This window comes from Ambystoma mexicanum, chromosome 1p (genome assembly GCF_040938575.1).
Source record: "Ambystoma mexicanum isolate Mex_15411 chromosome 1p, UKY_AmexF1_1, whole genome shotgun sequence".
Taxonomy (NCBI): domain Eukaryota; kingdom Metazoa; phylum Chordata; class Amphibia; order Caudata; family Ambystomatidae; genus Ambystoma; species Ambystoma mexicanum.
The window spans coordinates 12,778,868-12,803,008 of NC_090921.1; the positions used below are offsets into that span (position 1 = coordinate 12,778,868).

General features: G+C 48.0%; 19 non-coding genes across 19 annotated transcripts; all 19 read left to right on the forward strand.

The window, feature by feature from the left end:
• The first annotated feature begins 1,109 nt into the window (after window positions 1-1,109).
• On the forward strand, window positions 1,110-1,191 carry TRNAL-UAG (transfer RNA leucine (anticodon UAG)). Its single transcript has one exon. It is a non-coding gene; the product is annotated as a tRNA-Leu (tRNA).
• Window positions 1,192-2,335: 1,144 nt separating this feature from the next.
• TRNAL-UAG (transfer RNA leucine (anticodon UAG)) lies at window positions 2,336-2,417 on the forward strand. Its single transcript has one exon. It is a non-coding gene; the product is annotated as a tRNA-Leu (tRNA).
• Window positions 2,418-3,561: 1,144 nt separating this feature from the next.
• Window positions 3,562-3,643, forward strand: TRNAL-UAG (transfer RNA leucine (anticodon UAG)). The gene has a single exon. It is a non-coding gene; the product is annotated as a tRNA-Leu (tRNA).
• Window positions 3,644-4,787: 1,144 nt separating this feature from the next.
• Window positions 4,788-4,869, forward strand: TRNAL-UAG (transfer RNA leucine (anticodon UAG)). Its single transcript has one exon. It is a non-coding gene; the product is annotated as a tRNA-Leu (tRNA).
• Window positions 4,870-6,013: 1,144 nt separating this feature from the next.
• TRNAL-UAG (transfer RNA leucine (anticodon UAG)) lies at window positions 6,014-6,095 on the forward strand. Its single transcript has one exon. It is a non-coding gene; the product is annotated as a tRNA-Leu (tRNA).
• A 1,144-nt stretch (window positions 6,096-7,239) lies between these two features.
• On the forward strand, window positions 7,240-7,321 carry TRNAL-UAG (transfer RNA leucine (anticodon UAG)). The gene has a single exon. It is a non-coding gene; the product is annotated as a tRNA-Leu (tRNA).
• Window positions 7,322-8,465: 1,144 nt separating this feature from the next.
• On the forward strand, window positions 8,466-8,547 carry TRNAL-UAG (transfer RNA leucine (anticodon UAG)). The gene has a single exon. It is a non-coding gene; the product is annotated as a tRNA-Leu (tRNA).
• A 1,144-nt stretch (window positions 8,548-9,691) lies between these two features.
• On the forward strand, window positions 9,692-9,773 carry TRNAL-UAG (transfer RNA leucine (anticodon UAG)). The gene has a single exon. It is a non-coding gene; the product is annotated as a tRNA-Leu (tRNA).
• Window positions 9,774-10,917: 1,144 nt separating this feature from the next.
• TRNAL-UAG (transfer RNA leucine (anticodon UAG)) lies at window positions 10,918-10,999 on the forward strand. The gene has a single exon. It is a non-coding gene; the product is annotated as a tRNA-Leu (tRNA).
• A 1,144-nt stretch (window positions 11,000-12,143) lies between these two features.
• TRNAL-UAG (transfer RNA leucine (anticodon UAG)) lies at window positions 12,144-12,225 on the forward strand. The gene has a single exon. It is a non-coding gene; the product is annotated as a tRNA-Leu (tRNA).
• Window positions 12,226-13,369: 1,144 nt separating this feature from the next.
• TRNAL-UAG (transfer RNA leucine (anticodon UAG)) lies at window positions 13,370-13,451 on the forward strand. The gene has a single exon. It is a non-coding gene; the product is annotated as a tRNA-Leu (tRNA).
• A 1,144-nt stretch (window positions 13,452-14,595) lies between these two features.
• TRNAL-UAG (transfer RNA leucine (anticodon UAG)) lies at window positions 14,596-14,677 on the forward strand. The gene has a single exon. It is a non-coding gene; the product is annotated as a tRNA-Leu (tRNA).
• Window positions 14,678-15,821: 1,144 nt separating this feature from the next.
• On the forward strand, window positions 15,822-15,903 carry TRNAL-UAG (transfer RNA leucine (anticodon UAG)). Its single transcript has one exon. It is a non-coding gene; the product is annotated as a tRNA-Leu (tRNA).
• A 1,144-nt stretch (window positions 15,904-17,047) lies between these two features.
• Window positions 17,048-17,129, forward strand: TRNAL-UAG (transfer RNA leucine (anticodon UAG)). The gene has a single exon. It is a non-coding gene; the product is annotated as a tRNA-Leu (tRNA).
• Window positions 17,130-18,273: 1,144 nt separating this feature from the next.
• Window positions 18,274-18,355, forward strand: TRNAL-UAG (transfer RNA leucine (anticodon UAG)). Its single transcript has one exon. It is a non-coding gene; the product is annotated as a tRNA-Leu (tRNA).
• Window positions 18,356-19,499: 1,144 nt separating this feature from the next.
• Window positions 19,500-19,581, forward strand: TRNAL-UAG (transfer RNA leucine (anticodon UAG)). Its single transcript has one exon. It is a non-coding gene; the product is annotated as a tRNA-Leu (tRNA).
• Window positions 19,582-20,725: 1,144 nt separating this feature from the next.
• TRNAL-UAG (transfer RNA leucine (anticodon UAG)) lies at window positions 20,726-20,807 on the forward strand. Its single transcript has one exon. It is a non-coding gene; the product is annotated as a tRNA-Leu (tRNA).
• Window positions 20,808-21,951: 1,144 nt separating this feature from the next.
• TRNAL-UAG (transfer RNA leucine (anticodon UAG)) lies at window positions 21,952-22,033 on the forward strand. The gene has a single exon. It is a non-coding gene; the product is annotated as a tRNA-Leu (tRNA).
• Window positions 22,034-23,177: 1,144 nt separating this feature from the next.
• TRNAL-UAG (transfer RNA leucine (anticodon UAG)) lies at window positions 23,178-23,259 on the forward strand. The gene has a single exon. It is a non-coding gene; the product is annotated as a tRNA-Leu (tRNA).
• The last annotated feature ends 882 nt before the right edge of the window (window positions 23,260-24,141 follow it).

The window sequence follows — 24,141 nt, forward strand, 5'->3', positions numbered from 1 at the left end:
CAGACAGGACAATTGGGAGCCAGGGAATGGCATGTGTTTATGAATTCTTGCTTTTCTGAACACCCAGACTGAAAGCACACATCTGACTCGTGTGCGTTTTCACCAAAAAAGGGTAAAGCATAAATCACTGTTCACTGAAAACGGACATGCGTTCACGATCCTGTCAATAAACACGTGCTTGGCAGGGCCACAAATCTGCCGACACGATGCCCTAATGAATGCACATCTCTTTGCCTTGGTAGTTGCTCCTTTTTGCAGCGCCTTTTCCTGCTGCATCACAAAAACTCAGTTCAAGACACTTGGCTCCATCCAGTGGAGCTCCTATGCCCAGCTTAGAAACCCCCAGGCACGAGATTGCAAGGTCCCTGGTAATTCTCCCACTCCTGGACACGTCGGAACCAAGTTTCGTATGCACTAGCAGCGAGAACAAAATCCCACATGTGAGGACAATAGGCGTCTTTCATTTAGGGCTAGTGTTAGGCTAAGAGTTTGCAGTAGCTCCTTGGGTCGAGTTAGGGGTCGAATGAGACAAAGCTAAGATTTGCGTTACGGCTGGGGTTGGTCCAGTAAGGATCCCACACACCATGGACCATCGGCGGAGGCCCCGGGTAGGCTTACACTGCGGGCTAATGGTGGACTTCTTTAAAAACGTGAGCACTAAATGGGGCGGGATGTTGACTGAAAGAATGCAGCTAGCTACAGAAATATGCAGAAATAAAGAAAAACACATCTCATTGCATGCCTTTAAAGAGCTTACTCTCCCTACCGGCAATGTTCCTGAACCTTCGCTTCCCAAACATTTTTAGAACCAAAAAAAACCTAGAAAAGATCTGACCTCCCTCACCGGGAATTGAACTCAAGACTGCTGGATGGAGGGGTGCTGACATTGACCACTAGGCTACCAGACTGCTGTTGAACAGAGCACTCCCGAAAGGTGACATTTCAATTTCAGGCTGACAAGTGTGCTTTATTGTTCAGTTCGGGCTTTGCACAGCCAGTGCTAGAATTCAATCCAAGTTCATGCTTTGCTTTGATTTTGAATTAATGGCCAAACCAGCCAATCCCTAAAAAAATACAGGTCTCAGAGGCTCTCGTTTCAGTACCAGCAGGGTAGCGTGGCCGAGCGGTCTAAGGCGCTGGATTTAGGCTCCAGTCTCTTTGGAGGCGTGGGTTCGAATCCCACCGCTGCCAATAGCTGTTTCTTTTTTATCTTCATGCCACGTGTACAGACAGGACAATTGGGAGCCAGGGAATGGCATGTGTTTATGAATTCTTGCTTTTCTGAACACCCAGACTGAAAGCACACATCTGACTCGTGTGCGTTTTCACCAAAAAAGGGTAAAGCATAAATCACTGTTCACTGAAAACGGACATGCGTTCACGATCCTGTCAATAAACACGTGCTTGGCAGGGCCACAAATCTGCCGACACGATGCCCTAATGAATGCACATCTCTTTGCCTTGGTAGTTGCTCCTTTTTGCAGCGCCTTTTCCTGCTGCATCACAAAAACTCAGTTCAAGACACTTGGCTCCATCCAGTGGAGCTCCTATGCCCAGCTTAGAAACCCCCAGGCACGAGATTGCAAGGTCCCTGGTAATTCTCCCACTCCTGGACACGTCGGAACCAAGTTTCGTATGCACTAGCAGCGAGAACAAAATCCCACATGTGAGGACAATAGGCGTCTTTCATTTAGGGCTAGTGTTAGGCTAAGAGTTTGCAGTAGCTCCTTGGGTCGAGTTAGGGGTCGAATGAGACAAAGCTAAGATTTGCGTTACGGCTGGGGTTGGTCCAGTAAGGATCCCACACACCATGGACCATCGGCGGAGGCCCCGGGTAGGCTTACACTGCGGGCTAATGGTGGACTTCTTTAAAAACGTGAGCACTAAATGGGGCGGGATGTTGACTGAAAGAATGCAGCTAGCTACAGAAATATGCAGAAATAAAGAAAAACACATCTCATTGCATGCCTTTAAAGAGCTTACTCTCCCTACCGGCAATGTTCCTGAACCTTCGCTTCCCAAACATTTTTAGAACCAAAAAAAACCTAGAAAAGATCTGACCTCCCTCACCGGGAATTGAACTCAAGACTGCTGGATGGAGGGGTGCTGACATTGACCACTAGGCTACCAGACTGCTGTTGAACAGAGCACTCCCGAAAGGTGACATTTCAATTTCAGGCTGACAAGTGTGCTTTATTGTTCAGTTCGGGCTTTGCACAGCCAGTGCTAGAATTCAATCCAAGTTCATGCTTTGCTTTGATTTTGAATTAATGGCCAAACCAGCCAATCCCTAAAAAAATACAGGTCTCAGAGGCTCTCGTTTCAGTACCAGCAGGGTAGCGTGGCCGAGCGGTCTAAGGCGCTGGATTTAGGCTCCAGTCTCTTTGGAGGCGTGGGTTCGAATCCCACCGCTGCCAATAGCTGTTTCTTTTTTATCTTCATGCCACGTGTACAGACAGGACAATTGGGAGCCAGGGAATGGCATGTGTTTATGAATTCTTGCTTTTCTGAACACCCAGACTGAAAGCACACATCTGACTCGTGTGCGTTTTCACCAAAAAAGGGTAAAGCATAAATCACTGTTCACTGAAAACGGACATGCGTTCACGATCCTGTCAATAAACACGTGCTTGGCAGGGCCACAAATCTGCCGACACGATGCCCTAATGAATGCACATCTCTTTGCCTTGGTAGTTGCTCCTTTTTGCAGCGCCTTTTCCTGCTGCATCACAAAAACTCAGTTCAAGACACTTGGCTCCATCCAGTGGAGCTCCTATGCCCAGCTTAGAAACCCCCAGGCACGAGATTGCAAGGTCCCTGGTAATTCTCCCACTCCTGGACACGTCGGAACCAAGTTTCGTATGCACTAGCAGCGAGAACAAAATCCCACATGTGAGGACAATAGGCGTCTTTCATTTAGGGCTAGTGTTAGGCTAAGAGTTTGCAGTAGCTCCTTGGGTCGAGTTAGGGGTCGAATGAGACAAAGCTAAGATTTGCGTTACGGCTGGGGTTGGTCCAGTAAGGATCCCACACACCATGGACCATCGGCGGAGGCCCCGGGTAGGCTTACACTGCGGGCTAATGGTGGACTTCTTTAAAAACGTGAGCACTAAATGGGGCGGGATGTTGACTGAAAGAATGCAGCTAGCTACAGAAATATGCAGAAATAAAGAAAAACACATCTCATTGCATGCCTTTAAAGAGCTTACTCTCCCTACCGGCAATGTTCCTGAACCTTCGCTTCCCAAACATTTTTAGAACCAAAAAAAACCTAGAAAAGATCTGACCTCCCTCACCGGGAATTGAACTCAAGACTGCTGGATGGAGGGGTGCTGACATTGACCACTAGGCTACCAGACTGCTGTTGAACAGAGCACTCCCGAAAGGTGACATTTCAATTTCAGGCTGACAAGTGTGCTTTATTGTTCAGTTCGGGCTTTGCACAGCCAGTGCTAGAATTCAATCCAAGTTCATGCTTTGCTTTGATTTTGAATTAATGGCCAAACCAGCCAATCCCTAAAAAAATACAGGTCTCAGAGGCTCTCGTTTCAGTACCAGCAGGGTAGCGTGGCCGAGCGGTCTAAGGCGCTGGATTTAGGCTCCAGTCTCTTTGGAGGCGTGGGTTCGAATCCCACCGCTGCCAATAGCTGTTTCTTTTTTATCTTCATGCCACGTGTACAGACAGGACAATTGGGAGCCAGGGAATGGCATGTGTTTATGAATTCTTGCTTTTCTGAACACCCAGACTGAAAGCACACATCTGACTCGTGTGCGTTTTCACCAAAAAAGGGTAAAGCATAAATCACTGTTCACTGAAAACGGACATGCGTTCACGATCCTGTCAATAAACACGTGCTTGGCAGGGCCACAAATCTGCCGACACGATGCCCTAATGAATGCACATCTCTTTGCCTTGGTAGTTGCTCCTTTTTGCAGCGCCTTTTCCTGCTGCATCACAAAAACTCAGTTCAAGACACTTGGCTCCATCCAGTGGAGCTCCTATGCCCAGCTTAGAAACCCCCAGGCACGAGATTGCAAGGTCCCTGGTAATTCTCCCACTCCTGGACACGTCGGAACCAAGTTTCGTATGCACTAGCAGCGAGAACAAAATCCCACATGTGAGGACAATAGGCGTCTTTCATTTAGGGCTAGTGTTAGGCTAAGAGTTTGCAGTAGCTCCTTGGGTCGAGTTAGGGGTCGAATGAGACAAAGCTAAGATTTGCGTTACGGCTGGGGTTGGTCCAGTAAGGATCCCACACACCATGGACCATCGGCGGAGGCCCCGGGTAGGCTTACACTGCGGGCTAATGGTGGACTTCTTTAAAAACGTGAGCACTAAATGGGGCGGGATGTTGACTGAAAGAATGCAGCTAGCTACAGAAATATGCAGAAATAAAGAAAAACACATCTCATTGCATGCCTTTAAAGAGCTTACTCTCCCTACCGGCAATGTTCCTGAACCTTCGCTTCCCAAACATTTTTAGAACCAAAAAAAACCTAGAAAAGATGTGACCTCCCTCACCGGGAATTGAACTCAAGACTGCTGGATGGAGGGGTGCTGACATTGACCACTAGGCTACCAGACTGCTGTTGAACAGAGCACTCCCGAAAGGTGACATTTCAATTTCAGGCTGACAAGTGTGCTTTATTGTTCAGTTCGGGCTTTGCACAGCCAGTGCTAGAATTCAATCCAAGTTCATGCTTTGCTTTGATTTTGAATTAATGGCCAAACCAGCCAATCCCTAAAAAAATACAGGTCTCAGAGGCTCTCGTTTCAGTACCAGCAGGGTAGCGTGGCCGAGCGGTCTAAGGCGCTGGATTTAGGCTCCAGTCTCTTTGGAGGCGTGGGTTCGAATCCCACCGCTGCCAATAGCTGTTTCTTTTTTATCTTCATGCCACGTGTACAGACAGGACAATTGGGAGCCAGGGAATGGCATGTGTTTATGAATTCTTGCTTTTCTGAACACCCAGACTGAAAGCACACATCTGACTCGTGTGCGTTTTCACCAAAAAAGGGTAAAGCATAAATCACTGTTCACTGAAAACGGACATGCGTTCACGATCCTGTCAATAAACACGTGCTTGGCAGGGCCACAAATCTGCCGACACGATGCCCTAATGAATGCACATCTCTTTGCCTTGGTAGTTGCTCCTTTTTGCAGCGCCTTTTCCTGCTGCATCACAAAAACTCAGTTCAAGACACTTGGCTCCATCCAGTGGAGCTCCTATGCCCAGCTTAGAAACCCCCAGGCACGAGATTGCAAGGTCCCTGGTAATTCTCCCACTCCTGGACACGTCGGAACCAAGTTTCGTATGCACTAGCAGCGAGAACAAAATCCCACATGTGAGGACAATAGGCGTCTTTCATTTAGGGCTAGTGTTAGGCTAAGAGTTTGCAGTAGCTCCTTGGGTCGAGTTAGGGGTCGAATGAGACAAAGCTAAGATTTGCGTTACGGCTGGGGTTGGTCCAGTAAGGATCCCACACACCATGGACCATCGGCGGAGGCCCCGGGTAGGCTTACACTGCGGGCTAATGGTGGACTTCTTTAAAAACGTGAGCACTAAATGGGGCGGGATGTTGACTGAAAGAATGCAGCTAGCTACAGAAATATGCAGAAATAAAGAAAAACACATCTCATTGCATGCCTTTAAAGAGCTTACTCTCCCTACCGGCAATGTTCCTGAACCTTCGCTTCCCAAACATTTTTAGAACCAAAAAAAACCTAGAAAAGATCTGACCTCCCTCACCGGGAATTGAACTCAAGACTGCTGGATGGAGGGGTGCTGACATTGACCACTAGGCTACCAGACTGCTGTTGAACAGAGCACTCCCGAAAGGTGACATTTCAATTTCAGGCTGACAAGTGTGCTTTATTGTTCAGTTCGGGCTTTGCACAGCCAGTGCTAGAATTCAATCCAAGTTCATGCTTTGCTTTGATTTTGAATTAATGGCCAAACCAGCCAATCCCTAAAAAAATACAGGTCTCAGAGGCTCTCGTTTCAGTACCAGCAGGGTAGCGTGGCCGAGCGGTCTAAGGCGCTGGATTTAGGCTCCAGTCTCTTTGGAGGCGTGGGTTCGAATCCCACCGCTGCCAATAGCTGTTTCTTTTTTATCTTCATGCCACGTGTACAGACAGGACAATTGGGAGCCAGGGAATGGCATGTGTTTATGAATTCTTGCTTTTCTGAACACCCAGACTGAAAGCACACATCTGACTCGTGTGCGTTTTCACCAAAAAAGGGTAAAGCATAAATCACTGTTCACTGAAAACGGACATGCGTTCACGATCCTGTCAATAAACACGTGCTTGGCAGGGCCACAAATCTGCCGACACGATGCCCTAATGAATGCACATCTCTTTGCCTTGGTAGTTGCTCCTTTTTGCAGCGCCTTTTCCTGCTGCATCACAAAAACTCAGTTCAAGACACTTGGCTCCATCCAGTGGAGCTCCTATGCCCAGCTTAGAAACCCCCAGGCACGAGATTGCAAGGTCCCTGGTAATTCTCCCACTCCTGGACACGTCGGAACCAAGTTTCGTATGCACTAGCAGCGAGAACAAAATCCCACATGTGAGGACAATAGGCGTCTTTCATTTAGGGCTAGTGTTAGGCTAAGAGTTTGCAGTAGCTCCTTGGGTCGAGTTAGGGGTCGAATGAGACAAAGCTAAGATTTGCGTTACGGCTGGGGTTGGTCCAGTAAGGATCCCACACACCATGGACCATCGGCGGAGGCCCCGGGTAGGCTTACACTGCGGGCTAATGGTGGACTTCTTTAAAAACGTGAGCACTAAATGGGGCGGGATGTTGACTGAAAGAATGCAGCTAGCTACAGAAATATGCAGAAATAAAGAAAAACACATCTCATTGCATGCCTTTAAAGAGCTTACTCTCCCTACCGGCAATGTTCCTGAACCTTCGCTTCCCAAACATTTTTAGAACCAAAAAAAACCTAGAAAAGATCTGACCTCCCTCACCGGGAATTGAACTCAAGACTGCTGGATGGAGGGGTGCTGACATTGACCACTAGGCTACCAGACTGCTGTTGAACAGAGCACTCCCGAAAGGTGACATTTCAATTTCAGGCTGACAAGTGTGCTTTATTGTTCAGTTCGGGCTTTGCACAGCCAGTGCTAGAATTCAATCCAAGTTCATGCTTTGCTTTGATTTTGAATTAATGGCCAAACCAGCCAATCCCTAAAAAAATACAGGTCTCAGAGGCTCTCGTTTCAGTACCAGCAGGGTAGCGTGGCCGAGCGGTCTAAGGCGCTGGATTTAGGCTCCAGTCTCTTTGGAGGCGTGGGTTCGAATCCCACCGCTGCCAATAGCTGTTTCTTTTTTATCTTCATGCCACGTGTACAGACAGGACAATTGGGAGCCAGGGAATGGCATGTGTTTATGAATTCTTGCTTTTCTGAACACCCAGACTGAAAGCACACATCTGACTCGTGTGCGTTTTCACCAAAAAAGGGTAAAGCATAAATCACTGTTCACTGAAAACGGACATGCGTTCACGATCCTGTCAATAAACACGTGCTTGGCAGGGCCACAAATCTGCCGACACGATGCCCTAATGAATGCACATCTCTTTGCCTTGGTAGTTGCTCCTTTTTGCAGCGCCTTTTCCTGCTGCATCACAAAAACTCAGTTCAAGACACTTGGCTCCATCCAGTGGAGCTCCTATGCCCAGCTTAGAAACCCCCAGGCACGAGATTGCAAGGTCCCTGGTAATTCTCCCACTCCTGGACACGTCGGAACCAAGTTTCGTATGCACTAGCAGCGAGAACAAAATCCCACATGTGAGGACAATAGGCGTCTTTCATTTAGGGCTAGTGTTAGGCTAAGAGTTTGCAGTAGCTCCTTGGGTCGAGTTAGGGGTCGAATGAGACAAAGCTAAGATTTGCGTTACGGCTGGGGTTGGTCCAGTAAGGATCCCACACACCATGGACCATCGGCGGAGGCCCCGGGTAGGCTTACACTGCGGGCTAATGGTGGACTTCTTTAAAAACGTGAGCACTAAATGGGGCGGGATGTTGACTGAAAGAATGCAGCTAGCTACAGAAATATGCAGAAATAAAGAAAAACACATCTCATTGCATGCCTTTAAAGAGCTTACTCTCCCTACCGGCAATGTTCCTGAACCTTCGCTTCCCAAACATTTTTAGAACCAAAAAAAACCTAGAAAAGATCTGACCTCCCTCACCGGGAATTGAACTCAAGACTGCTGGATGGAGGGGTGCTGACATTGACCACTAGGCTACCAGACTGCTGTTGAACAGAGCACTCCCGAAAGGTGACATTTCAATTTCAGGCTGACAAGTGTGCTTTATTGTTCAGTTCGGGCTTTGCACAGCCAGTGCTAGAATTCAATCCAAGTTCATGCTTTGCTTTGATTTTGAATTAATGGCCAAACCAGCCAATCCCTAAAAAAATACAGGTCTCAGAGGCTCTCGTTTCAGTACCAGCAGGGTAGCGTGGCCGAGCGGTCTAAGGCGCTGGATTTAGGCTCCAGTCTCTTTGGAGGCGTGGGTTCGAATCCCACCGCTGCCAATAGCTGTTTCTTTTTTATCTTCATGCCACGTGTACAGACAGGACAATTGGGAGCCAGGGAATGGCATGTGTTTATGAATTCTTGCTTTTCTGAACACCCAGACTGAAAGCACACATCTGACTCGTGTGCGTTTTCACCAAAAAAGGGTAAAGCATAAATCACTGTTCACTGAAAACGGACATGCGTTCACGATCCTGTCAATAAACACGTGCTTGGCAGGGCCACAAATCTGCCGACACGATGCCCTAATGAATGCACATCTCTTTGCCTTGGTAGTTGCTCCTTTTTGCAGCGCCTTTTCCTGCTGCATCACAAAAACTCAGTTCAAGACACTTGGCTCCATCCAGTGGAGCTCCTATGCCCAGCTTAGAAACCCCCAGGCACGAGATTGCAAGGTCCCTGGTAATTCTCCCACTCCTGGACACGTCGGAACCAAGTTTCGTATGCACTAGCAGCGAGAACAAAATCCCACATGTGAGGACAATAGGCGTCTTTCATTTAGGGCTAGTGTTAGGCTAAGAGTTTGCAGTAGCTCCTTGGGTCGAGTTAGGGGTCGAATGAGACAAAGCTAAGATTTGCGTTACGGCTGGGGTTGGTCCAGTAAGGATCCCACACACCATGGACCATCGGCGGAGGCCCCGGGTAGGCTTACACTGCGGGCTAATGGTGGACTTCTTTAAAAACGTGAGCACTAAATGGGGCGGGATGTTGACTGAAAGAATGCAGCTAGCTACAGAAATATGCAGAAATAAAGAAAAACACATCTCATTGCATGCCTTTAAAGAGCTTACTCTCCCTACCGGCAATGTTCCTGAACCTTCGCTTCCCAAACATTTTTAGAACCAAAAAAAACCTAGAAAAGATCTGACCTCCCTCACCGGGAATTGAACTCAAGACTGCTGGATGGAGGGGTGCTGACATTGACCACTAGGCTACCAGACTGCTGTTGAACAGAGCACTCCCGAAAGGTGACATTTCAATTTCAGGCTGACAAGTGTGCTTTATTGTTCAGTTCGGGCTTTGCACAGCCAGTGCTAGAATTCAATCCAAGTTCATGCTTTGCTTTGATTTTGAATTAATGGCCAAACCAGCCAATCCCTAAAAAAATACAGGTCTCAGAGGCTCTCGTTTCAGTACCAGCAGGGTAGCGTGGCCGAGCGGTCTAAGGCGCTGGATTTAGGCTCCAGTCTCTTTGGAGGCGTGGGTTCGAATCCCACCGCTGCCAATAGCTGTTTCTTTTTTATCTTCATGCCACGTGTACAGACAGGACAATTGGGAGCCAGGGAATGGCATGTGTTTATGAATTCTTGCTTTTCTGAACACCCAGACTGAAAGCACACATCTGACTCGTGTGCGTTTTCACCAAAAAAGGGTAAAGCATAAATCACTGTTCACTGAAAACGGACATGCGTTCACGATCCTGTCAATAAACACGTGCTTGGCAGGGCCACAAATCTGCCGACACGATGCCCTAATGAATGCACATCTCTTTGCCTTGGTAGTTGCTCCTTTTTGCAGCGCCTTTTCCTGCTGCATCACAAAAACTCAGTTCAAGACACTTGGCTCCATCCAGTGGAGCTCCTATGCCCAGCTTAGAAACCCCCAGGCACGAGATTGCAAGGTCCCTGGTAATTCTCCCACTCCTGGACACGTCGGAACCAAGTTTCGTATGCACTAGCAGCGAGAACAAAATCCCACATGTGAGGACAATAGGCGTCTTTCATTTAGGGCTAGTGTTAGGCTAAGAGTTTGCAGTAGCTCCTTGGGTCGAGTTAGGGGTCGAATGAGACAAAGCTAAGATTTGCGTTACGGCTGGGGTTGGTCCAGTAAGGATCCCACACACCATGGACCATCGGCGGAGGCCCCGGGTAGGCTTACACTGCGGGCTAATGGTGGACTTCTTTAAAAACGTGAGCACTAAATGGGGCGGGATGTTGACTGAAAGAATGCAGCTAGCTACAGAAATATGCAGAAATAAAGAAAAACACATCTCATTGCATGCCTTTAAAGAGCTTACTCTCCCTACCGGCAATGTTCCTGAACCTTCGCTTCCCAAACATTTTTAGAACCAAAAAAAACCTAGAAAAGATCTGACCTCCCTCACCGGGAATTGAACTCAAGACTGCTGGATGGAGGGGTGCTGACATTGACCACTAGGCTACCAGACTGCTGTTGAACAGAGCACTCCCGAAAGGTGACATTTCATTTTCAGGCTGACAAGTGTGCTTTATTGTTCAGTTCGGGCTTTGCACAGCCAGTGCTAGAATTCAATCCAAGTTCATGCTTTGCTTTGATTTTGAATTAATGGCCAAACCAGCCAATCCCTAAAAAAATACAGGTCTCAGAGGCTCTCGTTTCAGTACCAGCAGGGTAGCGTGGCCGAGCGGTCTTAGGCGCTGGATTTAGGCTCCAGTCTCTTTGGAGGCGTGGGTTCGAATCCCACCGCTGCCAATAGCTGTTTCTTTTTTATCTTCATGCCACGTGTACAGACAGGACAATTGGGAGCCAGGGAATGGCATGTGTTTATGAATTCTTGCTTTTCTGAACACCCAGACTGAAAGCACACATCTGACTCGTGTGCGTTTTCACCAAAAAAGGGTAAAGCATAAATCACTGTTCACTGAAAACGGACATGCGTTCACGATCCTGTCAATAAACACGTGCTTGGCAGGGCCACAAATCTGCCGACACGATGCCCTAATGAATGCACATCTCTTTGCCTTGGTAGTTGCTCCTTTTTGCAGCGCCTTTTCCTGCTGCATCACAAAAACTCAGTTCAAGACACTTGGCTCCATCCAGTGGAGCTCCTATGCCCAGCTTAGAAACCCCCAGGCACGAGATTGCAAGGTCCCTGGTAATTCTCCCACTCCTGGACACGTCGGAACCAAGTTTCGTATGCACTAGCAGCGAGAACAAAATCCCACATGTGAGGACAATAGGCGTCTTTCATTTAGGGCTAGTGTTAGGCTAAGAGTTTGCAGTAGCTCCTTGGGTCGAGTTAGGGGTCGAATGAGACAAAGCTAAGATTTGCGTTACGGCTGGGGTTGGTCCAGTAAGGATCCCACACACCATGGACCATCGGCGGAGGCCCCGGGTAGGCTTACACTGCGGGCTAATGGTGGACTTCTTTAAAAACGTGAGCACTAAATGGGGCGGGATGTTGACTGAAAGAATGCAGCTAGCTACAGAAATATGCAGAAATAAAGAAAAACACATCTCATTGCATGCCTTTAAAGAGCTTACTCTCCCTACCGGCAATGTTCCTGAACCTTCGCTTCCCAAACATTTTTAGAACCAAAAAAAACCTAGAAAAGATCTGACCTCCCTCACCGGGAATTGAACTCAAGACTGCTGGATGGAGGGGTGCTGACATTGACCACTAGGCTACCAGACTGCTGTTGAACAGAGCACTCCCGAAAGGTGACATTTCAATTTCAGGCTGACAAGTGTGCTTTATTGTTCAGTTCGGGCTTTGCACAGCCAGTGCTAGAATTCAATCCAAGTTCATGCTTTGCTTTGATTTTGAATTAATGGCCAAACCAGCCAATCCCTAAAAAAATACAGGTCTCAGAGGCTCTCGTTTCAGTACCAGCAGGGTAGCGTGGCCGAGCGGTCTAAGGCGCTGGATTTAGGCTCCAGTCTCTTTGGAGGCGTGGGTTCGAATCCCACCGCTGCCAATAGCTGTTTCTTTTTTATCTTCATGCCACGTGTACAGACACGACAATTGGGAGCCAGGGAATGGCATGTGTTTATGAATTCTTGCTTTTCTGAACACCCAGACTGAAAGCACACATCTGACTCGTGTGCGTTTTCACCAAAAAAGGGTAAAGCATAAATCACTGTTCACTGAAAACGGACATGCGTTCACGATCCTGTCAATAAACACGTGCTTGGCAGGGCCACAAATCTGCCGACACGATGCCCTAATGAATGCACATCTCTTTGCCTTGGTAGTTGCTCCTTTTTGCAGCGCCTTTTCCTGCTGCATCACAAAAACTCAGTTCAAGACACTTGGCTCCATCCAGTGGAGCTCCTATGCCCAGCTTAGAAACCCCCAGGCACGAGATTGCAAGGTCCCTGGTAATTCTCCCACTCCTGGACACGTCGGAACCAAGTTTCGTATGCACTAGCAGCGAGAACAAAATCCCACATGTGAGGACAATAGGCGTCTTTCATTTAGGGCTAGTGTTAGGCTAAGAGTTTGCAGTAGCTCCTTGGGTCGAGTTAGGGGTCGAATGAGACAAAGCTAAGATTTGCGTTACGGCTGGGGTTGGTCCAGTAAGGATCCCACACACCATGGACCATCGGCGGAGGCCCCGGGTAGGCTTACACTGCGGGCTAATGGTGGACTTCTTTAAAAACGTGAGCACTAAATGGGGCGGGATGTTGACTGAAAGAATGCAGCTAGCTACAGAAATATGCAGAAATAAAGAAAAACACATCTCATTGCATGCCTTTAAAGAGCTTACTCTCCCTACCGGCAATGTTCCTGAACCTTCGCTTCCCAAACATTTTTAGAACCAAAAAAAACCTAGAAAAGATCTGACCTCCCTCACCGGGAATTGAACTCAAGACTGCTGGATGGAGGGGTGCTGACATTGACCACTAGGCTACCAGACTGCTGTTGAACAGAGCACTCCCGAAAGGTGACATTTCAATTTCAGGCTGACAAGTGTGCTTTATTGTTCAGTTCGGGCTTTGCACAGCCAGTGCTAGAATTCAATCCAAGTTCATGCTTTGCTTTGATTTTGAATTAATGGCCAAACCAGCCAATCCCTAAAAAAATACAGGTCTCAGAGGCTCTCGTTTCAGTACCAGCAGGGTAGCGTGGCCGAGCGGTCTAAGGCGCTGGATTTAGGCTCCAGTCTCTTTGGAGGCGTGGGTTCGAATCCCACCGCTGCCAATAGCTGTTTCTTTTTTATCTTCATGCCACGTGTACAGACAGGACAATTGGGAGCCAGGGAATGGCATGTGTTTATGAATTCTTGCTTTTCTGAACACCCAGACTGAAAGCACACATCTGACTCGTGTGCGTTTTCACCAAAAAAGGGTAAAGCATAAATCACTGTTCACTGAAAACGGACATGCGTTCACGATCCTGTCAATAAACACGTGCTTGGCAGGGCCACAAATCTGCCGACACGATGCCCTAATGAATGCACATCTCTTTGCCTTGGTAGTTGCTCCTTTTTGCAGCGCCTTTTCCTGCTGCATCACAAAAACTCAGTTCAAGACACTTGGCTCCATCCAGTGGAGCTCCTATGCCCAGCTTAGAAACCCCCAGGCACGAGATTGCAAGGTCCCTGGTAATTCTCCCACTCCTGGACACGTCGGAACCAAGTTTCGTATGCACTAGCAGCGAGAACAAAATCCCACATGTGAGGACAATAGGCGTCTTTCATTTAGGGCTAGTGTTAGGCTAAGAGTTTGCAGTAGCTCCTTGGGTCGAGTTAGGGGTCGAATGAGACAAAGCTAAGATTTGCGTTACGGCTGGGGTTGGTCCAGTAAGGATCCCACACACCATGGACCATCGGCGGAGGCCCCGGGTAGGCTTACACTGCGGGCTAATGGTGGACTTCTTTAAAAACGTGAGCACTAAATGGGGCGGGATGTTGACTGAAAGAATGCAGCTAGCTACAGAAATATGCAGAAATAAAGAAAAACACATCTCATTGCATGCCTTTAAAGAGCTTACTCTCCCTACCGGCAATGTTCCTGAACCTTCGCTTCCCAAACATTTTTAGAACCAAAAAAAACCTAGAAAAGATCTGACCTCCCTCACCGGGAATTGAACTCAAGACTGCTGGATGGAGGGGTGCTGACATTGACCACTAGGCTACCAGACTGCTGTTGAACAGAGCACTCCCGAAAGGTGACATTTCAATTTCAGGCTGACAAGTGTGCTTTATTGTTCAGTTCGGGCTTTGCACAGCCAGTGCTAGAATTCAATCCAAGTTCATGCTTTGCTTTGATTTTGAATTAATGGCCAAACCAGCCAATCCCTAAAAAAATACAGGTCTCAGAGGCTCTCGTTTCAGTACCAGCAGGGTAGCGTGGCCGAGCGGTCTAAGGCGCTGGATTTAGGCTCCAGTCTCTTTGGAGGCGTGGGTTCGAATCCCACCGCTGCCAATAGCTGTTTCTTTTTTATCTTCATGCCACGTGTACAGACAGGACAATTGGGAGCCAGGGAATGGCATGTGTTTATGAATTCTTGCTTTTCTGAACACCCAGACTGAAAGCACACATCTGACTCGTGTGCGTTTTCACCAAAAAAGGGTAAAGCATAAATCACTGTTCACTGAAAACGGACATGCGTTCACGATCCTGTCAATAAACACGTGCTTGGCAGGGCCACAAATCTGCCGACACGATGCCCTAATGAATGCACATCTCTTTGCCTTGGTAGTTGCTCCTTTTTGCAGCGCCTTTTCCTGCTGCATCACAAAAACTCAGTTCAAGACACTTGGCTCCATCCAGTGGAGCTCCTATGCCCAGCTTAGAAACCCCCAGGCACGAGATTGCAAGGTCCCTGGTAATTCTCCCACTCCTGGACACGTCGGAACCAAGTTTCGTATGCACTAGCAGCGAGAACAAAATCCCACATGTGAGGACAATAGGCGTCTTTCATTTAGGGCTAGTGTTAGGCTAAGAGTTTGCAGTAGCTCCTTGGGTCGAGTTAGGGGTCGAATGAGACAAAGCTAAGATTTGCGTTACGGCTGGGGTTGGTCCAGTAAGGATCCCACACACCATGGACCATCGGCGGAGGCCCCGGGTAGGCTTACACTGCGGGCTAATGGTGGACTTCTTTAAAAACGTGAGCACTAAATGGGGCGGGATGTTGACTGAAAGAATGCAGCTAGCTACAGAAATATGCAGAAATAAAGAAAAACACATCTCATTGCATGCCTTTAAAGAGCTTACTCTCCCTACCGGCAATGTTCCTGAACCTTCGCTTCCCAAACATTTTTAGAACCAAAAAAAACCTAGAAAAGATCTGACCTCCCTCACCGGGAATTGAACTCAAGACTGCTGGATGGAGGGGTGCTGACATTGACCACTAGGCTACCAGACTGCTGTTGAACAGAGCACTCCCGAAAGGTGACATTTCAATTTCAGGCTGACAAGTGTGCTTTATTGTTCAGTTCGGGCTTTGCACAGCCAGTGCTAGAATTCAATCCAAGTTCATGCTTTGCTTTGATTTTGAATTAATGGCCAAACCAGCCAATCCCTAAAAAAATACAGGTCTCAGAGGCTCTCGTTTCAGTACCAGCAGGGTAGCGTGGCCGAGCGGTCTTAGGCGCTGGATTTAGGCTCCAGTCTCTTTGGAGGCGTGGGTTCGAATCCCACCGCTGCCAATAGCTGTTTCTTTTTTATCTTCATGCCACGTGTACAGACAGGACAATTGGGAGCCAGGGAATGGCATGTGTTTATGAATTCTTGCTTTTCTGAACACCCAGACTGAAAGCACACATCTGACTCGTGTGCGTTTTCACCAAAAAAGGGTAAAGCATAAATCACTGTTCACTGAAAACGGACATGCGTTCACGATCCTGTCAATAAACACGTGCTTGGCAGGGCCACAAATCTGCCGACACGATGCCCTAATGAATGCACATCTCTTTGCCTTGGTAGTTGCTCCTTTTTGCAGCGCCTTTTCCTGCTGCATCACAAAAACTCAGTTCAAGACACTTGGCTCCATCCAGTGGAGCTCCTATGCCCAGCTTAGAAACCCCCAGGCACGAGATTGCAAGGTCCCTGGTAATTCTCCCACTCCTGGACACGTCGGAACCAAGTTTCGTATGCACTAGCAGCGAGAACAAAATCCCACATGTGAGGACAATAGGCGTCTTTCATTTAGGGCTAGTGTTAGGCTAAGAGTTTGCAGTAGCTCCTTGGGTCGAGTTAGGGGTCGAATGAGACAAAGCTAAGATTTGCGTTACGGCTGGGGTTGGTCCAGTAAGGATCCCACACACCATGGACCATCGGCGGAGGCCCCGGGTAGGCTTACACTGCGGGCTAATGGTGGACTTCTTTAAAAACGTGAGCACTAAATGGGGCGGGATGTTGACTGAAAGAATGCAGCTAGCTACAGAAATATGCAGAAATAAAGAAAAACACATCTCATTGCATGCCTTTAAAGAGCTTACTCTCCCTACCGGCAATGTTCCTGAACCTTCGCTTCCCAAACATTTTTAGAACCAAAAAAAACCTAGAAAAGATCTGACCTCCCTCACCGGGAATTGAACTCAAGACTGCTGGATGGAGGGGTGCTGACATTGACCACTAGGCTACCAGACTGCTGTTGAACAGAGCACTCCCGAAAGGTGACATTTCAATTTCAGGCTGACAAGTGTGCTTTATTGTTCAGTTCGGGCTTTGCACAGCCAGTGCTAGAATTCAATCCAAGTTCATGCTTTGCTTTGATTTTGAATTAATGGCCAAACCAGCCAATCCCTAAAAAAATACAGGTCTCAGAGGCTCTCGTTTCAGTACCAGCAGGGTAGCGTGGCCGAGCGGTCTAAGGCGCTGGATTTAGGCTCCAGTCTCTTTGGAGGCGTGGGTTCGAATCCCACCGCTGCCAATAGCTGTTTCTTTTTTATCTTCATGCCACGTGTACAGACAGGACAATTGGGAGCCAGGGAATGGCATGTGTTTATGAATTCTTGCTTTTCTGAACACCCAGACTGAAAGCACACATCTGACTCGTGTGCGTTTTCACCAAAAAAGGGTAAAGCATAAATCACTGTTCACTGAAAACGGACATGCGTTCACGATCCTGTCAATAAACACGTGCTTGGCAGGGCCACAAATCTGCCGACACGATGCCCTAATGAATGCACATCTCTTTGCCTTGGTAGTTGCTCCTTTTTGCAGCGCCTTTTCCTGCTGCATCACAAAAACTCAGTTCAAGACACTTGGCTCCATCCAGTGGAGCTCCTATGCCCAGCTTAGAAACCCCCAGGCACGAGATTGCAAGGTCCCTGGTAATTCTCCCACTCCTGGACACGTCGGAACCAAGTTTCGTATGCACTAGCAGCGAGAACAAAATCCCACATGTGAGGACAATAGGCGTCTTTCATTTAGGGCTAGTGTTAGGCTAAGAGTTTGCAGTAGCTCCTTGGGTCGAGTTAGGGGTCGAATGAGACAAAGCTAAGATTTGCGTTACGGCTGGGGTTGGTCCAGTAAGGATCCCACACACCATGGACCATCGGCGGAGGCCCCGGGTAGGCTTACACTGCGGGCTAATGGTGGACTTCTTTAAAAACGTGAGCACTAAATGGGGCGGGATGTTGACTGAAAGAATGCAGCTAGCTACAGAAATATGCAGAAATAAAGAAAAACACATCTCATTGCATGCCTTTAAAGAGCTTACTCTCCCTACCGGCAATGTTCCTGAACCTTCGCTTCCCAAACATTTTTAGAACCAAAAAAAACCTAGAAAAGATCTGACCTCCCTCACCGGGAATTGAACTCAAGACTGCTGGATGGAGGGGTGCTGACATTGACCACTAGGCTACCAGACTGCTGTTGAACAGAGCACTCCCGAAAGGTGACATTTCAATTTCAGGCTGACAAGTGTGCTTTATTGTTCAGTTCGGGCTTTGCACAGCCAGTGCTAGAATTCAATCCAAGTTCATGCTTTGCTTTGATTTTGAATTAATGGCCAAACCAGCCAATCCCTAAAAAAATACAGGTCTCAGAGGCTCTCGTTTCAGTACCAGCAGGGTAGCGTGGCCGAGCGGTCTAAGGCGCTGGATTTAGGCTCCAGTCTCTTTGGAGGCGTGGGTTCGAATCCCACCGCTGCCAATAGCTGTTTCTTTTTTATCTTCATGCCACGTGTACAGACAGGACAATTGGGAGCCAGGGAATGGCATGTGTTTATGAATTCTTGCTTTTCTGAACACCCAGACTGAAAGCACACATCTGACTCGTGTGCGTTTTCACCAAAAAAGGGTAAAGCATAAATCACTGTTCACTGAAAACGGACATGCGTTCACGATCCTGTCAATAAACACGTGCTTGGCAGGGCCACAAATCTGCCGACACGATGCCCTAATGAATGCACATCTCTTTGCCTTGGTAGTTGCTCCTTTTTGCAGCGCCTTTTCCTGCTGCATCACAAAAACTCAGTTCAAGACACTTGGCTCCATCCAGTGGAGCTCCTATGCCCAGCTTAGAAACCCCCAGGCACGAGATTGCAAGGTCCCTGGTAATTCTCCCACTCCTGGACACGTCGGAACCAAGTTTCGTATGCACTAGCAGCGAGAACAAAATCCCACATGTGAGGACAATAGGCGTCTTTCATTTAGGGCTAGTGTTAGGCTAAGAGTTTGCAGTAGCTCCTTGGGTCGAGTTAGGGGTCGAATGAGACAAAGCTAAGATTTGCGTTACGGCTGGGGTTGGTCCAGTAAGGATCCCACACACCATGGACCATCGGCGGAGGCCCCGGGTAGGCTTACACTGCGGGCTAATGGTGGACTTCTTTAAAAACGTGAGCACTAAATGGGGCGGGATGTTGACTGAAAGAATGCAGCTAGCTACAGAAATATGCAGAAATAAAGAAAAACACATCTCATTGCATGCCTTTAAAGAGCTTACTCTCCCTACCGGCAATGTTCCTGAACCTTCGCTTCCCAAACATTTTTAGAACCAAAAAAAACCTAGAAAAGATCTGACCTCCCTCACCGGGAATTGAACTCAAGACTGCTGGATGGAGGGGTGCTGACATTGACCACTAGGCTACCAGACTGCTGTTGAACAGAGCACTCCCGAAAGGTGACATTTCAATTTCAGGCTGACAAGTGTGCTTTATTGTTCAGTTCGGGCTTTGCACAGCCAGTGCTAGAATTCAATCCAAGTTCATGCTTTGCTTTGATTTTGAATTAATGGCCAAACCAGCCAATCCCTAAAAAAATACAGGTCTCAGAGGCTCTCGTTTCAGTACCAGCAGGGTAGCGTGGCCGAGCGGTCTAAGGCGCTGGATTTAGGCTCCAGTCTCTTTGGAGGCGTGGGTTCGAATCCCACCGCTGCCAATAGCTGTTTCTTTTTTATCTTCATGCCACGTGTACAGACAGGACAATTGGGAGCCAGGGAATGGCATGTGTTTATGAATTCTTGCTTTTCTGAACACCCAGACTGAAAGCACACATCTGACTCGTGTGCGTTTTCACCAAAAAAGGGTAAAGCATAAATCACTGTTCACTGAAAACGGACATGCGTTCACGATCCTGTCAATAAACACGTGCTTGGCAGGGCCACAAATCTGCCGACACGATGCCCTAATGAATGCACATCTCTTTGCCTTGGTAGTTGCTCCTTTTTGCAGCGCCTTTTCCTGCTGCATCACAAAAACTCAGTTCAAGACACTTGGCTCCATCCAGTGGAGCTCCTATGCCCAGCTTAGAAACCCCCAGGCACGAGATTGCAAGGTCCCTGGTAATTCTCCCACTCCTGGACACGTCGGAACCAAGTTTCGTATGCACTAGCAGCGAGAACAAAATCCCACATGTGAGGACAATAGGCGTCTTTCATTTAGGGCTAGTGTTAGGCTAAGAGTTTGCAGTAGCTCCTTGGGTCGAGTTAGGGGTCGAATGAGACAAAGCTAAGATTTGCGTTACGGCTGGGGTTGGTCCAGTAAGGATCCCACACACCATGGACCATCGGCGGAGGCCCCGGGTAGGCTTACACTGCGGGCTAATGGTGGACTTCTTTAAAAACGTGAGCACTAAATGGGGCGGGATGTTGACTGAAAGAATGCAGCTAGCTACAGAAATATGCAGAAATAAAGAAAAACACATCTCATTGCATGCCTTTAAAGAGCTTACTCTCCCTACCGGCAATGTTCCTGAACCTTCGCTTCCCAAACATTTTTAGAACCAAAAAAAACCTAGAAAAGATGTGACCTCCCTCACCGGGAATTGAACTCAAGACTGCTGGATGGAGGGGTGCTGACATTGACCACTAGGCTACCAGACTGCTGTTGAACAGAGCACTCCCGAAAGGTGACATTTCAATTTCAGGCTGACAAGTGTGCTTTATTGTTCAGTTCGGGCTTTGCACAGCCAGTGCTAGAATTCAATCCAAGTTCATGCTTTGCTTTGATTTTGAATTAATGGCCAAACCAGCCAATCCCTAAAAAAATACAGGTCTCAGAGGCTCTCGTTTCAGTACCAGCAGGGTAGCGTGGCCGAGCGGTCTAAGGCGCTGGATTTAGGCTCCAGTCTCTTTGGAGGCGTGGGTTCGAATCCCACCGCTGCCAATAGCTGTTTCTTTTTTATCTTCATGCCACGTGTACAGACAGGACAATTGGGAGCCAGGGAATGGCATGTGTTTATGAATTCTTGCTTTTCTGAACACCCAGACTGAAAGCACACATCTGACTCGTGTGCGTTTTCACCAAAAAAGGGTAAAGCATAAATCACTGTTCACTGAAAACGGACATGCGTTCACGATCCTGTCAATAAACACGTGCTTGGCAGGGCCACAAATCTGCCGACACGATGCCCTAATGAATGCACATCTCTTTGCCTTGGTAGTTGCTCCTTTTTGCAGCGCCTTTTCCTGCTGCATCACAAAAACTCAGTTCAAGACACTTGGCTCCATCCAGTGGAGCTCCTATGCCCAGCTTAGAAACCCCCAGGCACGAGATTGCAAGGTCCCTGGTAATTCTCCCACTCCTGGACACGTCGGAACCAAGTTTCGTATGCACTAGCAGCGAGAACAAAATCCCACATGTGAGGACAATAGGCGTCTTTCATTTAGGGCTAGTGTTAGGCTAAGAGTTTGCAGTAGCTCCTTGGGTCGAGTTAGGGGTCGAATGAGACAAAGCTAAGATTTGCGTTACGGCTGGGGTTGGTCCAGTAAGGATCCCACACACCATGGACCATCGGCGGAGGCCCCGGGTAGGCTTACACTGCGGGCTAATGGTGGACTTCTTTAAAAACGTGAGCACTAAATGGGGCGGGATGTTGACTGAAAGAATGCAGCTAGCTACAGAAATATGCAGAAATAAAGAAAAACACATCTCATTGCATGCCTTTAAAGAGCTTACTCTCCCTACCGGCAATGTTCCTGAACCTTCGCTTCCCAAACATTTTTAGAACCAAAAAAAACCTAGAAAAGATCTGACCTCCCTCACCGGGAATTGAACTCAAGACTGCTGGATGGAGGGGTGCTGACATTGACCACTAGGCTACCAGACTGCTGTTGAACAGAGCACTCCCGAAAGGTGACATTTCAATTTCAGGCTGACAAGTGTGCTTTATTGTTCAGTTCGGGCTTTGCACAGCCAGTGCTAGAATTCAATCCAAGTTCATGCTTTGCTTTGATTTTGAATTAATGGCCAAACCAGCCAATCCCTAAAAAAATACAGGTCTCAGAGGCTCTCGTTTCAGTACCAGCAGGGTAGCGTGGCCGAGCGGTCTAAGGCGCTGGATTTAGGCTCCAGTCTCTTTGGAGGCGTGGGTTCGAATCCCACCGCTGCCAATAGCTGTTTCTTTTTTATCTTCATGCCACGTGTACAGACAGGACAATTGGGAGCCAGGGAATGGCATGTGTTTATGAATTCTTGCTTTTCTGAACACCCAGACTGAAAGCACACATCTGACTCGTGTGCGTTTTCACCAAAAAAGGGTAAAGCATAAATCACTGTTCACTGAAAACGGACATGCGTTCACGATCCTGTCAATAAACACGTGCTTGGCAGGGCCACAAATCTGCCGACACGATGCCCTAATGAATGCACATCTCTTTGCCTTGGTAGTTGCTCCTTTTTGCAGCGCCTTTTCCTGCTGCATCACAAAAACTCAGTTCAAGACACTTGGCTCCATCCAGTGGAGCTCCTATGCCCAGCTTAGAAACCCCCAGGCACGAGATTGCAAGGTCCCTGGTAATTCTCCCACTCCTGGACACGTCGGAACCAAGTTTCGTATGCACTAGCAGCGAGAACAAAATCCCACATGTGAGGACAATAGGCGTCTTTCATTTAGGGCTAGTGTTAGGCTAAGAGTTTGCAGTAGCTCCTTGGGTCGAGTTAGGGGTCGAATGAGACAAAGCTAAGATTTGCGTTACGGCTGGGGTTGGTCCAGTAAGGATCCCACACACCATGGACCATCGGCGGAGGCCCCGGGTAGGCTTACACTGCGGGCTAATGGTGGACTTCTTTAAAAACGTGAGCACTAAATGGGGCGGGATGTTGACTGAAAGAATGCAGCTAGCTACAGAAATATGCAGAAATAAAGAAAAACACATCTCATTGCATGCCTTTAAAGAGCTTACTCTCCCTACCGGCAATGTTCCTGAACCTTCGCTTCCCAAACATTTTTAGAACCAAAAAAAACCTAGAAAAGATCTGACCTCCCTCACCGGGAATTGAACTCAAGACTGCTGGATGGAGGGGTGCTGACATTGACCACTAGGCTACCAGACTGCTGTTGAACAGAGCACTCCCGAAAGGTGACATTTCAATTTCAGGCTGACAAGTGTGCTTTATTGTTCAGTTCGGGCTTTGCACAGCCAGTGCTAGAATTCAATCCAAGTTCATGCTTTGCTTTGATTTTGAATTAATGGCCAAACCAGCCAATCCCTAAAAAAATACAGGTCTCAGAGGCTCTCGTTTCAGTACCAGCAGGGTAGCGTGGCCGAGCGGTCTAAGGCGCTGGATTTAGGCTCCAGTCTCTTTGGAGGCGTGGGTTCGAATCCCACCGCTGCCAATAGCTGTTTCTTTTTTATCTTCATGCCACGTGTACAGACAGGACAATTGGGAGCCAGGGAATGGCATGTGTTTATGAATTCTTGCTTTTCTGAACACCCAGACTGAAAGCACACATCTGACTCGTGTGCGTTTTCACCAAAAAAGGGTAAAGCATAAATCACTGTTCACTGAAAACGGACATGCGTTCACGATCCTGTCAATAAACACGTGCTTGGCAGGGCCACAAATCTGCCGACACGATGCCCTAATGAATGCACATCTCTTTGCCTTGGTAGTTGCTCCTTTTTGCAGCGCCTTTTCCTGCTGCATCACAAAAACTCAGTTCAAGACACTTGGCTCCATCCAGTGGAGCTCCTATGCCCAGCTTAGAAACCCCCAGGCACGAGATTGCAAGGTCCCTGGTAATTCTCCCACTCCTGGACACGTCGGAACCAAGTTTCGTATGCACTAGCAGCGAGAACAAAATCCCACATGTGAGGACAATAGGCGTCTTTCATTTAGGGCTAGTGTTAGGCTAAGAGTTTGCAGTAGCTCCTTGGGTCGAGTTAGGGGTCGAATGAGACAAAGCTAAGATTTGCGTTACGGCTGGGGTTGGTCCAGTAAGGATCCCACACACCATGGACCATCGGCGGAGGCCCCGGGTAGGCTTACACTGCGGGCTAATGGTGGACTTCTTTAAAAACGTGAGCACTAAATGGGGCGGGATGTTGACTGAAAGAATGCAGCTAGCTACAGAAATATGCAGAAATAAAGAAAAACACATCTCATTGCATGCCTTTAAAGAGCTTACTCTCCCTACCGGCAATGTTCCTGAACCTTCGCTTCCCAAACATTTTTAGAACCAAAAAAAACCTAGAAAAGATCTGACCTCCCTCACCGG